The sequence below is a fragment of the Periplaneta americana genome, chromosome 15 (genome assembly GCF_040183065.1).
Source record: "Periplaneta americana isolate PAMFEO1 chromosome 15, P.americana_PAMFEO1_priV1, whole genome shotgun sequence".
In the NCBI taxonomy this organism is placed as follows: Eukaryota; Metazoa; Arthropoda; class Insecta; order Blattodea; family Blattidae; genus Periplaneta; species Periplaneta americana.
In genome coordinates, this window is record NC_091131.1 from 102,252,117 (window position 1) to 102,267,827 (window position 15,711).

Here is a 15,711-nt window from a genome sequence, read left to right on the forward strand (position 1 = left end):
CAGCGGCACTTCACATATCGCTAACACTGGTTTAAGAATACGAAAAACGTTAGTTCGTTGATCATCCACAGGAAGCCCGCGCTAAGAATGTCTATGAATATGGCCCTTACTGTATAGAATCTAGTATTCATACTCGTTAACTACAGTCACACCTCAATAACATTTGATAAGTATTCACCTGATTTTTTTTTAGACTAGGTAGTACTTTTTAGAGATCTAACGGAAATGTTGCTATGCTTAGAGAATAAGCGTCTATGAATTAACAAAATTAACTTAAGATAAGAGTTGTGTGTACATAACTACAAATAGTGCAGGGTGAAGAAGAAACACACGTGTGAAAAAGATTGAAATGAATTGAATATGCACAAGCTAATGAATCAGCTATGAAAGCTGATGATATCCCCATTCCCCTCAAAGCACATTTCAATTAATCCATCACAATCTGAATTGAAATTCTGCACAATACTTGCATCCGAGTGAAACAAAAGTTCCTGACATATCTGACGGATAATGCACTGCACAATTGTACTTGTCGTTTTTATCTATCATACCTGTCGAAACGATATGTCCAATCATAGACCCATTACATTTAAAAACTCGATGTTAATTCATACTAATTTTATCCCTGCTTGTTTGCCTTTAGTGCTATCTCTCTGACGTCAGTTCTATGCAGAGGGCTTTGGATTTAGCGAATAATCTCCCTTAAATGTATCCAATTAAAGATTAGAAACAGAATTTTCCTACTTCTCTATGTCTGCATAATCTCTCATCATGACATATAATATCAATTTCCAGTCTGTCTACAAACAATATGGCGGTCTCACTATATTCAATGTAACTAATCTGACGTTTGTACGAATATTTTTAGTTAAATTTCCATATTCATTAAAACCTTCTCGTTATAAAAATAATTCATCGTCCGGAGGTAAGCCTACTTTAACAATTGAAGTGCTCAGGGAAAAAACACGTTTAGTCCAAATTAGTATTCTTTTTATTTTAATTGAATCTGGTAGTTAAAGTTGAAATCTTTAAGATCCCACAATCATACTGGAAAAAAAAAAAAAAAAAAAAAAAAAAAAAAACTTGCTTGGTTACACATTATAAGCATATTAAGGACAGACTTACACGGGAAGAAACTGTCATGTCCATTGTAAACAGGGGAAGAACATGTGGAGTCCAGGCTAATTTTTCTTCAGTTGGTGGTATGACTGAAATACACTCTGACATGAAGTTTCACAAAAATGAAACATGCATTAAAACATTATAATATTAATTTGATTATACCTGTACGGTAAGGTTTAACTTGTCTCAGTAGCAATAAAACCAAGTTCCTTCAAATGAGGGCGTAGATTATAGGAGGGTTGTAAATTTTCAGTATTCCTTTCAAAACCTTGTTACTGTACAGGCTACAGGAACTCAGTTTCTTGAAAGACAAGCTCAGTGACGGAACTACACAGTACGAAGAGAGATATTTTGTTATTTTATTTTGTGCTACAGAATGTATCACCTAGTCCCTTCCGCCACTGGCATCGCTTCACTCCCCCTATCGCAATAACACAGACGAGGTAAGACATATCTCCTTTCTCTCTCTTTTCACAGTGAGACAAGATTCATCACACACACTTTAGTTTATTTAGCTTAGCTTACAGGGGAAAATCATGCTAAGTCCAACTTTATGACAACAGCGTCAATAAATTTATGATTTGTTCTGGCACCATGTAAGAATTTTTTTTTTCACTTTTAATTTTGTTAAGAAAGCATTAAATGTTAGCACAGCTAGTTTAAGATTCCAAACTGAGGACAAGAGTCAGTTCTGCAAGTCTGTAAACTCTAAGAACGCTGTCCTGAAAAATATGAAAAATGTGACTAAACGTGTTTTTTCCCTGGACCGTTCAATTATTGGTATTGCAGGACATGAATAGTACAAAGATAAGACAAATATAAATCCGTTGCGCGACAACGGAGACCCAGGGATCTACAGTCCGTATTTCACGAGAAGATCCGAGCAAGGAATGCAAGTTTTTTCCCCCACTCTTATAACCTACCCCCAACACGGAACAGGTCAGCCATTGACTGAGTCTTGTTTGTCCCAGCCGGCCAATGACATCAGCCCCAGCCACCTTCTTCAAGAAAGCTGAGTCACTGGCTTACTCTCTCCTCTTACCCCGCAAGGACTACACTCCCCTCGCAGGGATCCTCTCGTGAAATTTGGACAGTACCAGCCGACTGCAGGCCTCACGCCTGGATGGCTCACCAGAATTCAACGATCATGTAACTAGTACGGAGATAACATGTGGTAAACACGATAATCCTGCCAGTCGTTAGGCCTGGCTTATGAAATCTGATTTTGCTACTGACTGTAGCTCCCCATATTTATCACGGTGCTGGATGGGCCACCGGTCTCATACACTGGCTGAAATTTCATGAGAGAATTTATTCCTCCATGAACACTTGGATAACGCTCATTCCGTAACGCTAATACAAAGCAAGACGCCCTAGCCTAGACCATGCAAGTCAAAATATTCAGATAAAGGTAAAAATGTCACTTTCATGGGCCATGAAGGTGCAAAGAAGAGCAGAGCTCCGTACTTTCGTGACCTGGTCACTAAACTCCGTTTCTTGAATCTGTGAAGTGAGTCGACGCATTTGGATGGACTCGATGTGTACCGAATGGGAGTACGTTGCGGGCTCCATTGGCTCGCTACCGCTAAGGGGCAAGATGCACGTGGCACAAAGTGTGGCATCTTAATAGCAGTTAGTTCAGATATAAATTATCCCCTCTCTGCAATCTCTCCCTCTCTTCAAGTAATGCACTGGACTGGCCATCTCCACTCACCACTTGAGCAAAGGACTTGTTTCGTCTCCAATAGACTACTCTACAGATTCCAGGAATGGAGTTTAGAAGTAGGTGGTGTGGCAGGCACCACGCTCCGACTGCTTTTTACCCCCGGGAAAGACCCGGTACGTAATATAACAGGAGGCTTGGTTGACTCTGGGGCCACTCTGGTAGTTCGGCAACGAGAAAAATCCCCCGCTAATCGGGTCTGAATCCAGGACCTTCTGGTCCGTAATCAATTGCTCTAGTTAAGATATCCAGCAGACACTCAAAGAGAAAATCCAGTCAATATGTGTCCCTGTGTTGTTTCTCGACTATATTATTAATGTGTTAGGCCACCATCGATAATCTAATGGTTACCGTTCTTGCAATTACAGTAGTTTCGAGGTTCGCGGACTCTAACCCTGCCGAGGGCGTGGACTTTTAATGACGATGAAAGTCTTGCCACCGTTTTCCTTCCGAAGGAAACTAAAGCTGGGACGCGAGGTCCATATCATAGATTTACAGCACGTACAAAAGCCCTGCTCCTGAATGAGAGAGCTCCAGGTAAAGATTACCGATTTCTATACGGCGCAACTAGGAAATTGGGGTGTGTGACAACTTACAGCAGTTTAGTCCCATCCTCTTCCACCTTCAATCCATATTAATTTTCGTTTTCTTTTATATCAACTCCGATGGTTACCAAGTGTCTGAGTGAAATGAAGGTGATAATGCCAGCGAAATGAGTCCAAGATCCAGTGCCGAAAGTTACTCAACACTTACTCTTAATGGATTGAGGTAAATCCCCGGATAAAAAAAATCTCAGCCAGGTAAGTTGTCCCAACCAGGATTTGAACCCGGGTCCGCCCGTTTCATGGTCAGACATGCTAACCGTTACTCCACAGGGGTGGACTTACTTTTGGTTATTTAATGATAGTATACGCTGAGATTAATTTTGTCTAAATGAACCATTATTAAAGAAATATAATCAGACTTTGTATGCAAAAAATATATGCTACCCGTAACTTCTGAATAAAGTTTCATAAAATCTGCTAGATAGGAGAACAGTTATTAGTTTGTTTAAATTCATCCCCTATAAAGGGTTACTTTCTCTTAGCGTTTGTAAGGTTAGATAAAAATGTGTCCAATGTATTTTTAACCTGATGTTCGATGTCATGTGAATTATTTTGCACTCACACACAGTGATTAAAAACTTTCTCATTCAGTGATTCTTTTCTGCTGCTAATCCAAACATGTAACAGTTGCCGCCGCGTTACCGTGTGCCCCACTACTGAAAAAAAATAATTACTCATAAATGCGGAAGAACGTGCAATCTGTAAAACAAGGATTCAACACTCAAAATTATATTAAATGTATTAAATGGTAAAACAATTTTTTAACCGGACGTGACCGGCCATATTCAAAAGCACATTATATTCGTAGAATTTAAATTCTTTTTAATTGTAATATTTAAATCTTACTGTAAGAAAAGAAATACTTTACAAACTCGAAATTGAAATTACATAACTAAGAACGCATCCATCTGAACAGATTCCATGTCTCACAACATAATAAATCACTAACAATTGGCTCTTTCACATGCACATTGTAAGCTCTCTTTCTACGAATGAACAGGTGAGAGAAGTATTAGAAAGAACTCATTGTTCATATCCGACTAAAAATAGTTTCCTGCTAATAAAACAGTGAAAACTATTCCTCACAAAATTCTCCAAATGTTGAAGAACATGAATTTATATACTGACTTGAATATTAGCAAACTTCCTTCTGAAAATTAGGTGAGAGATATAATACGAATTATAAATCTTAAAAGAAATTTTCCTTTTCATCAGAATTATCTGGTTAAGTTAAAAATTGCATAATTCGGAGGAATATATGCAAGATAACATATTTTAAGGTGTCAAACTATATATTTATATGGATTTTCTTTTTTAGTTTTCTGAAATCAGTTGTGTGGCCTGATAAAGCTTAATTTTACATTATGTTACACTGTTTCTTAGCAACACTCTGGGTATTTTTAACATGTCTCGACTTTATGAACCCGACACTGCACTGACGGCCAGACAGTCTGCATGACGAGAAGCTTACACTTGAGACATCAGATTACATCACAGACAATGGACAAACACCTTTGCCGTGGGCGGGATACCAACTTAGGACCGTGACTTCCATTTGACTACAAAGTTACCTCAACTATGAGCGCGAAAGTTGGTTTATTACTTACGTAATGTAATGTTTTTGATGGTGATAGAGCATTAGTACAGTAACAGCGGACTAATATTACGCGTAATTAACCTATGTACTCAAAGTTACCCAATTCACACAAAAACCTTAAGTTAATTACAAATTCTACACGGACGAAAAGAAACATGGATTTTTTTTTTATTTTATTGGGTTATTTTACGACGCTGTATCAACATCAAGGTTATTTAGGGTCTGAATGAAATTAAGGTGATAATGCCGGTGAAATGAGTCCGGGGTCCAGCACCGAAAGTTACCCAGCATTTGCTCGTATTGGGTTGAGGGAAACCCCCGGAAAAAACCTCAACCAGGTAACTTGCCCCGACCGGGATTCGAACCTGGTTTTCCGAGGTTTTCCCTCAACTCAATAGGAGCAAATTCTGGGTAACTTTCGGTGCTGGACCCCGGACTCATTTCACCGGCATTATCGCCTTCATTTCATTCAGACGCTAAATAACCCGAGATGTTGATACATCGTCGTAAAATAACCCAATTAAAAAAAAATAAACCAACAAAGGCAGCTAAATTAAACTTAAGAATACGGGTTTTTCCTTAAACCATACTTTAAATTTATAGTAAATTAAAAGATAGTTTAAACTATTATTGAGAATACGGTACTAAGAAATATTCTATCCGGCCAATCTTTTTGTCTACCATTGTACATACATGCATATACACATCTCTATGGCAGCGGTGACCAAAGCGGGTGTCGTGATTACATCGTGTAATCACAGACATTTAAACTGGTACGAGGAGTTTCTGTACATTGCTGTTTGTTGTTTCATTCACGTACTCAAGCCAAGCAGTGGCGGTATCATGTCGCTCTACAAACTCTGTCTCTACAAGTATTAAGAGATGGTTCCGTAAAGAATGAGAAGTTTTTTTGTTGTTCTGTCGGACAAATCGTAATATGTTTACTTTGCTCAACGGTTCAATTAGGAGTATATAGAAACATTAATTGGCACGTTGAATAATGCATTATTATTATTATTATTATTATTATTATTATTATTATTATTATTACTGACCACTAAGTATGTGTTTCTATAATTCTTCTGTACGTGGATGAATATTGATATTTTTAGATCTTCTCCCTAGAAGGATAAAATTATTAGGTTTTACCTCAGTTTTAATCTTCTTAATCCTTAAATGAGGGTAACTATTTAATAGTTATTCATTTAATAATATTGTAGAAGACTGGTTCAATATTATGTGCCAACGAACTGTTAAACGCAATCAACTGACATGTCCTAAATCATAGCCAGGAAGAGAAAGATGAGATAAATAAATGTAAGGAATTCAGCTACCTGATAGGATTTGAAATATCTCATGCTCTAAAGTCTTTTAATAAAACAGAATTTCTCAAAAGTATAATGATTAAAATAGCTTAAATAACTTGTCCATAAGAAGTTTTTAATTTTGAAAAACTACGAATTTCTCGACCAAGTATCGAGAGAAGAATTTATAAAATTCCTGATTGTATTCAAGAAGAAGGTTAAAAAAAGAAGAAAGAAAAATCATATATTATTCACTGGCTCTTGATGACAGCAGCGACATTACTGATACAGCAAAGCTTGAGATTTTTATCCGCGGGATTGATCAAGATGTTAGTGCAGGAACCACCACTGGTTGTAGTTTTCATGCAAGTACCTTTCCTCCGTCTCATAGGCTGTCTGTCGCATGTAATCACTGCAGTTCGAGTTTTGGCCATCGCTGCTCTACGAGATGAATATAATTTTCCACATACCGGTAGATAATACAAGCGCGAATTCCCTGGATATGAAGCTACGAGCCCGTAGAAACACTTCAATTTAAGCCAAGCGGATGACATGCACGTTTGATACACGATTTAAATAATGACTGCAATGGTGACGTGTTAATGTATAGCGTGGACACTAGCGCTTATCTGTTTACTTATTCCTAAGCTAACGCTTGGATGTAACGCGTTACAACAACAAGCTGAGTACGATGTAATTAGTAAAAGAGGCTGATTTTGGAATATTGAAGAAGGGAGGGGTTATTTTCACAAGTGCCGAAATTTTTGCGCGTGATGGCTGGCAGATATTTGTTCAGCAACCAGGAAGTGAGGAGCGACAGCGAGGCTTAAAGAGGATGTCCCCACGCACGGGATCAATACGACGACTAAAGGCGAGCAGTCGCTGCAGTGCCGTCGCGCCGCATCCAGCGTGTGCCTTCATCTCAGACGGCCAGGGTGTCAATTCTGGGGGTTTCCTCACGCTAATCCCTTTTGTACTGCTGTCAATCCACCACCACAGACCCAAAAGAAATGTTTTGCATTGCAGATCACTAACTACAACAGAAACTCCTGCATGCAGAAGGAACTTCTTGTATTGTCATAATTTTATTATTTCATCTTTGTCCCAAAAAAAGAGATTCGAGGACGTTTCCCTCACATTTTTCAATCTGAAATTTCTTTGGTAGTGAAGAAATAGAGCGTACCCATTCTTTTGATAGTTTTGTATTATATTTACTTACATACCATGGTATTCGTACATCGCTTCACAGCGAAAATATGAAACATGTCAAAAAAATTTAATAGTACTACAAAGTTTTAATTACGGTCAAAGTCTAGTTAAAATCTATACATAAGAGTTTTACAATATACTAGTACAATACAAGGAGTTAGTATCGATATTTAATACAAGACAGAAATATTCATGCACCGTTGTAGAACGTCATAAATTCACGTATAGAATAGAAGGCTTGAGAAGTTGTATTTTTTTAATTTGGTTCTAAATAATCTCATGTTTTGAGTTTGATATTCATATCAATAATAATAATAATAATAATAATAATAATAATAATAATAATTCGTGGCGCGACAACCCTTGAAGAGCCCAGACCGACCAGCCGGCTGCCGGCCCACATTTACACACCGAAGCAGAGGTGGACGATCATCCAACCAGAATGGAGGTATCGTGTGGTTAGCACGATGATCCCCCAGCCGTTATCGCTGGCTTTCGCAACCGGATTTTGATACCTACCGTAGCTCCCCAAGTGAATCACGATGCTGGATGGGCACCAGTCCCATACGCTGGCTGAAATTTCATGAGAAAATGTCTTCCCTCATGAGGATTCGAACCAGCGCGCATTCCGTAACGGGAGTCCTAGGCAGGGTGCCTTAGACCACGACGCTACGGCGCGGGACTTTTATATCCATAGGGAGGCTATTAAAAATTCTTACTGCCATATAACGCACTCCTTTTTGATAGCACGATAGACTTGTCGATGGAGTATGAAAGTCATTTTTGACGCGTATTTATGCTATGAACTGTTGAATTAGTTACAACGTTTTCACGATTACATACGAGGGACTTTATCAATGAAAAAATATACTGACAAGTCATGGGCATTATTTGTAGTTTTTTAAAAATAGTCCTACACGATTCCCTAGATTTGGCACCTACATTATTCTAATTACTGCTTTTGTAGTAGGAATATACTGCTAATATCTGTGGAATTTCCCCAGATTACTATACAAAAACTCATTACCAAGTGGAAGTATGTAAAGTATATTGTTTTTAAGATATTGATATTTACTATCTCTTGCATAGACCTAATGGTAAAACATGCTGAATTTAGTTTGGGGGTGATTTCTTTAATATGATTTTTCCAAGTTAACACACCGATTTTTAAGTCAAGAAATTTGGTGGTTGTTGTTTCTATTAGGGACCTACTATTAATTATTGCGCTTGAAATTTGCGAGGTTGAATTTGGACAAGATTTAAATTGGATTATGTTAGTTTTGTTACAATTTAATACTAATTTATTGGCTGAGAATCAATCACATATTTTGAGGAGAATTGCCTCTGTTGAAGACTGGAATGTGTTGGAGTTATTGTCTGTAATTACTATACTTGTGTCCACTGCAAATAATATGGCAAGATTTATATCTATTTCTTTGTTTCTGAGTAGTTATGATGGATGCATGTTTCGCCCATAGTTACAATAGGAACAAAAAAGTTAGAAGAAAACTACCCAAAACGGCGGCACATCAATTAGGAAATTGTCACTTCTTATATCCAAATCATGATATACGATTTGAAATACACATTGAAAGGTAATTTTAAAAGTCTCTGATATATGTTTGAGCCCAATCGTCAATCTTCAAAAATCATGCACGGCATCGATATTTTCTGGAATGGTCATGAAATCAGATCTATCAATACGGTGATAATATTTGTTCTCCGTTCTTCCTCTTCTGAATTTCGCAAGAACATGTTTTATAGTGGCGTACGAAGCACAATGGTCCATCAATGTATCCATGATATCCGCACAAATTTCCTTGCCGGGCAACCCTTACAAAAATAGGGCACTTATCGCCAATCGATACACAATTTTATTAAAAGTGAATTTTTTATCTGACATAATGTCTCAAAATTTATAATGTAGAATAGCTTTAAACCTATAGTCACCGAAAAGTAACTATTTACCTAACAATCTACTCTTTTTCATGATAACCGTGATCGCTTTTGTTTATAAAGAACATACAAGGCTAACAATAGACCTATACAGTAACACTCATTTTAGTAATAAAATTGTGTACAGTAGTGGCAAAAAAACCGGATCGACCCTTGTAGCTGATTTCAGTGCCTTGTTCACTCAGAGCATGATAAACTGGTAACTAAAACTTTCGTGGTTCGAATCCTGCCTGGGAAGGAAACTTTTTTTTTTGTTTCTCATTCAAATTTATTCCCAATACTTTTCGATTGCAGCGATATTTTACTACTTAATTAAATTATTGTTCCCAGAACATGAATTTTACCAGGAATCGAAAAGTATTGGGAATAAATTTGAATAAGGAACAAAAACAAAGTTTCCTTCCCACGCAGGACTCGAACCACGAAAGTCCTAGTTACCAGTCTATCGTGCTCTGGAGTGAACAAGGCTCTGAAATCAGCTACAAGGGTCGGTCCGTTTTTTTTTTTTTTTTTTGCCACTACTGTACCTCACTGATTTAGATCTTTCAGTCATTTCCAAAACAAGAGATCAATTATAACACAAAATACTTTGCCTTTGCGTTTTTCAGAAGGTTATATATCTTTACCATCTTCATTTTCGGGTACTTCATTTGCAAACTTCTCCTTTTCCGTTTTTTTTTTTTTTTTTTTTGGATGAGCAGATTACGTTTTGATTCCTACACATCCATAGCTTCATATTCTTGTATTATTGCAGATCACTGTTTTCTTAACTGCTTTAACTTTAGGTAAAGTCTGAAATAATTTTATCAACCGTGCGTATATTTTGACCTAACGATCTTCATTACTATTTTCATTGTGATCTTGGTGTTAAAAGCTGCTGCAACTGCATTGGACGCGGGACTTAGTAAAATTTACAAGACCTAAACGGGCTTACGCGAAAATATGAAAAGAACCACTGCTTTAGCCAACTCCATCTATCGCTAAGTAGAGAGGGTGTGACTTCACTCCCGCTATCCCCTTACGCCTTCTTGCGTGTCTCGACGAGAACTACGTCAGAAACATTGGCTTCCGTCCGACCATAGTATTGAGGATGATAAAATAATGATTCTCTTTCGATGGAGAAAATTTAACTTGTCTGCTGGGGCGCCAAACACCTTAATGAATGAAAATTGTGAAGACGATGTGTTATAATAATACTAAATTTCAGCAAAATTCATTCGAATACATCAGAAAAATACATATTGATAAAGGGAATGCGGAAAAATCACTCATTATGCGAAAACTAAAGAGAAAAAAAACTGTAAAGAAGTAAAAGAATTGATTTCGAGATATTCACGGAAAGACACCTTCCGCCTGCCTCTCCAGACGTACCGGCATTTTCTTAACGGAGAAGGAACCCGAAGGCTTGCACAGCAGCCTAGGCTTATTGTCCTTGAGACTCTTGTTATGTGAATGATTTTGTCGCCGAATGGTCGCGATTTTGTGCGTATAAAGCACCATGAACTTAAGCCGGGCTATGGTAATGATGGCAATGACATTTCAATTAATGATGGCGAAATGAATCCGAGGTCCAACGCCGAAAATTACCCAGCAATCCTGCTTCAATCGGTTGAGGAGAAAACCTCAGGAAAAAACTCCAACAGGTAACCTGCCCCAACAAGGATTTGAACCCGGACCCGCTTGTTTCACGGTCAGACATGCTAATCGAGAAGTATCGTTAACCGAATAGCTAAAGCGTCGGCTTTCCATGCTGGTAAGCTGGGTTCGAATCATTGGATCCAAATGATATTTTTGGTGGAGAAAGACGGTACTTGATGATAGGTTTACGCAAGGTGATCCAGTTTCCCCTACCGGAATCCCGCCATTTTTCCATTAATGATCATGCAGTGTTATGTAGTTCGCCTTCCATGGTGCACCGAGAGTCACGACTAAGGTAGCAAAAGTAACTACAACTTGGGCGCGTATCTCCTAAAGTCTGTGTGATGTATCTTGTCTCACTGTGAAAAGAGGGAGAAAGGAGATATGTCTTACTTCGCCTGTATTGTTATGGCGATGGGGGAGTGGAGCGTTGCCGTCCATCCATCCAGTGGCAGAAGAGACTAGTTGATACATTCTGTAGCCCAAAATAAAATAACAAAATATCTCTCTTCGTACTGTGTAGTTCCGTCACTGAGCTTGTCTTTCAAGAAACTGAGTTCCGGCAGCCTGTACAATAACAAGATTTTGAAAGGAATCCTGAAAATGTACAACCCTCCTATAATCTCCACCCTCATTTTATTGCTACTGAGACAAGATAAACCTTACCAGGTAGATAAGGACGCAAAATCAAGCATCCGTAAGATAAAGAAAAATCGGTTTCTCTATGCGTAATAATTTATTCTAAATTAGTTTTTTATCCGTTACTTAACGCGGCTGTGTCAACTGCAAGAATACACAGCATCGGTGGAATTAGTGATAGCGGGCTGGTATTTGGCGAGATGACGCAGAAGTCACACCGTGAATTACCTGGAATTCGCTTAATAGTTGGGGAAAACCTCGGAAAAAATGAAGCAGGTAATTGGCACAAGTGAAGCAGCTGATCACAAGACCAGCTTCTTACGCCTGGGCTATGTTGGCGGCCTTACATATTTTCTTATACCTATTATTTTGTTAAAAATTTATCTGGGAGCGATGCACATGGAATATAATCAATTTAGTAAACATTTAACGGATCTTTATTTCAAATCCAAAATACACAATGACGAATTGGTTCAAAAACCAAAGTCAAAGGTTTTGTTCCTAGACAAGCCTAACTATTTTTATTACGTAGAATAACAAATGAAATGATAACATACATACCGAAAGAAAATCTATTATTATATGGAGATTCTTTTTGATGTCAGCTTTAGCCCTTTCAGAAGATGATACCACACAGCATAAGTGCCTCTTTTTAAAGGATTAGCGACAATTAGTTGTATATTCCCATTTGACTGTATATATGCGGGAGAATATCCACCTATGCAATTAGCTTCACAAAGATCTGAATTACTGTGGGAATATACTTATAATCTAACTGTAAAGTACTAATTAACTTTGAACATTTACATCGCTTTTGAGGATCAATTATTGTAAACAAAAATTAATGTACAATGTCAAATTGTGAAAAAATTGATGAGATAGTCCATATCTATAGATGAGGAGGCGAGACCTGCTGTGTGAGCTGTGCGATAGGGAAAGAATGAGCTATCAAAAAAAGTGTTTGTTTTATGATGGTTATTATTATACGAATCTACCGACGAGGAAGTTCTTCCCCCACCATACCCATTGGTGATATAGCCACGGCACACGATACGGTCACAGGACGGGTCTTGCCTCCTCTACTGTATTTAAACAGCAGCCTTTATTTTTATGAAGTCAAATATTAATTTTTGAGTTACAAACATCATTCGTAGCGTTTTATCTGCATTGCAATAGGGTGTTTGTAAGAAATTTGTTTTGGATTTGTAATCGTAATGTCATAGTATTGTGTTACTGAATAAGTCTTGAATTTTTAATTGTGAGTTAATTATGGACTAAAGAAAATGGAGTTTCAAGCAGAAAAGAAAAACAAACATTTCCGACATATCCTTTGGTATCAGTTTAACCAAGGAGTAAAGGTACAGGAGGCCACTAAAACCATCTGTGTTGTTTACGAGAAGAACGCCATTGGCAAGAAAATGGTCTTCTAGTTTCAAAGATGGCCATTTTTGACATAATCTCCCATATTCAAGAAGACCATCTGACTTTGATGAACACCATTTAAATGCTTTAATTCACGTCAACCAACTCAGAAATTGGCCAATATGAGGAATTGTGTCCTACTAATCATCGTATGACATCTGCATTCAATGGAAATGTTAAAAAATTGGATGTGTGCGTACCGTAACGAAAATAACGAAAATCAGCGCGTTAGAATTTGTGCTTCTTTACTTGCTCGTCATCGTTTAGTTTGTCAACATCAATATTTTTGTCCAAGATTGTTACTGGTGACGAAAAAGATCAAAACCGAAAGGAAGCAACTCCCCATGTAAGAACTACTAAATCCCATTTCAGTTTGGTTGATGGGGATTTCCCTTCTACTCACACTCTCTACCATCAATGAAGGGGAAGATGCTACTATTGTCCATTTTACTCACGTTCGACTAATTCACTTTCAATAATAACATTTGTCACTATATTGAAAGTGTTTACCAGTAATCTATATTTCGAAAGTCTATACTAAGCGTTTATATTTCATTTTATTGCTGTTTATATTAACTAGCACATTAAAAGCTACTGACAGAAGGAGATAAATGTTTTCTTCACCACTAGTTGCTACTCTTCAGCATACACAATGGGACAATATGCACTGTGTCACTTCCCCCTGACTTCATAATACAAACTAACATTCCTTAATTTAATTAATTTAGTTGGAAATATTGTAAGAACGGCATTAAAATATACTCACACAAGTAATTGTCAAACATCTGTGTGGCTGTGTTTTACATTCACTAATGTACTTAAGCTAATATTTTATTTTTTAGTGTGTACAGTTTAGGGGGTGTAGGTATAAGAGATAACAGCTACCGGTCTGTCACTGACGGACTCAGGACAAATAGAAGAGGAAAGAAATGCCTTCGCATCCTCTCAACTTGTATGAAATATCGTTTAGTGTCCATACACGTAAGCTAGTTATTTATCTGATGGGACAAAGAAGGCGTCATCTACTATGAATTGCTTTCAAGAATGTAACCATCACTGCTCTGATTTATTTCCAACAACTCAAGTCGCCTTGAGGCTGCAATTCAAGAAAAATGACTGAGAACATTTTATTAAGTAACTCTGCAGCATGATATTGCGCATTTGCATACTGCTAACATTACAAAAGCAGTTATACAAAAGCTCATTTGGAAGCTTATTCCACATTCATCCTATTCTCCTGATCTTGCTCCATTAGATTTTCATATTCTTAGCACTGTAGCCAACATTCTCCGGGAATTTCCTTCAATAGCAAAACTGTCTTCAAAACTGGCTTGATTACTTCAGCTCCAAACCATCCCATTTATTTAGGCGCGAAATCGATAAACTACCAGAACGTTTGGAGTCAGTCATAAACAATGCAGGAGAATATATTATTCATTATTATTTCGCTTGTGTAAAATTAATCATGTTGGATTTAATAAAAACGCTACGAATTTATGCACCAGCCTAATACCTATGTTGCGTGTAATCCAGAAACAAATATTCGTTTCATTAATTGGTTGCGTGGTAAATGATTTAATTCAAGCATGTATTTAATAATATAGCAATTCAAGAAAATAAAATCTTGATGGTAATAGTCTTCCCAACATGATGAAGAAATCGAATTATAAAGAAACGCGTAGAACGTATAATTTTATTTCTTTGACCTGAAATCTTTATTTTGGCGCGTGACTGTAGTAAAACGGTGAAAAGCCTGTGAATAGGTAATGATCACTTTTGCTATAATACAAAATTTATTAGAAGAAAGTATATATCATATGCATGGCGTCGTTCTCGGAGGTCGAGCAGATACCATGCTAGAAGTTAGATTAAAAAATCATGGGTTCAAACCCTACCTATAACGATGGATTTTTAGAGGGTGATAAGGCTCCTTTCGAGAGGAAAGTAAATCTGGATGATCCGCGTCATAGATTTACAACAAATAAAGTTGCTAAATGGATCCAAGCAACTTTTTCTACCATTTCTTGTCCACGTTCAATTTTGACACTGGATAACTTCTGTAGACGAAAGTATTAAATGAGAAGCTACTGCTCTTTACATGTTATCGAAATTTCTCTACAAGGAACTCTGAAAGCTATTATTTTGTTCAGTATTTTGGAATACATTATTTTACAGTTGTGGCGACGAAGGTAATTCAATTCCTACTTTTCCTATGCACCAATAACTTAAAATCAACAAAAGTCATTTACTAGTTTAGTTACGCCTTGTCACGATTAGTAATTGAACTCATATGTCGTTCCTGCAATAACTCCTATGTACAAAATATAACATTTTTCAGTAGGAAGAAAAAACACATTTATTCATTCTATGGCAGTGGTACATAGAATACTGTGAATTCTTACATTTTCGAAAGAAAGAAATATAATTACATATAGGAGATTTTATTATTTGCTGTATCACTATTTAAGTTATTTAATAGAGCAAAAATCTGAAAAT